We start from the raw sequence: 354 nt of genomic DNA, 5'->3' as shown, positions 1-354 counted from the left end.
TTAATATAGGATATGATGGATAAGCAGGAATAGGGTACCAGGTTGGCCAAAGATGGGAGGATAAAGTGTAGGTTAGGGTATGTGTGTGTGTGAGATTGGGTGAAGGGATTTAGAATGTAAGTACGGAGCAGAAGGTGGCGGTAATGCTGGGTGTCAACCGCCATCAAACAAGACAGAGAAGAAGCAGAAGTATTTCGCTGCTGAAGCAGAGGCGTAACCTGGGATCACTGTAGTACCGATCGTGAAGCGAGAATTGCCGGTGAGGCTACAACGCTTCCGCTCATTGGTGGGAGTCAGTCCGGCTGCGCTTGCTCAGTTAGCGCCAGGCGGTTTCCAGGGCAACAGCTGGAAACA

The sequence above is a fragment of the Mobula hypostoma genome, chromosome 14 (assembly GCF_963921235.1).
Source record: "Mobula hypostoma chromosome 14, sMobHyp1.1, whole genome shotgun sequence".
Lineage (NCBI taxonomy): Eukaryota > Metazoa > Chordata > Chondrichthyes > Myliobatiformes > Myliobatidae > Mobula > Mobula hypostoma.
This window is presented reverse-complemented; position numbering follows the sequence as displayed.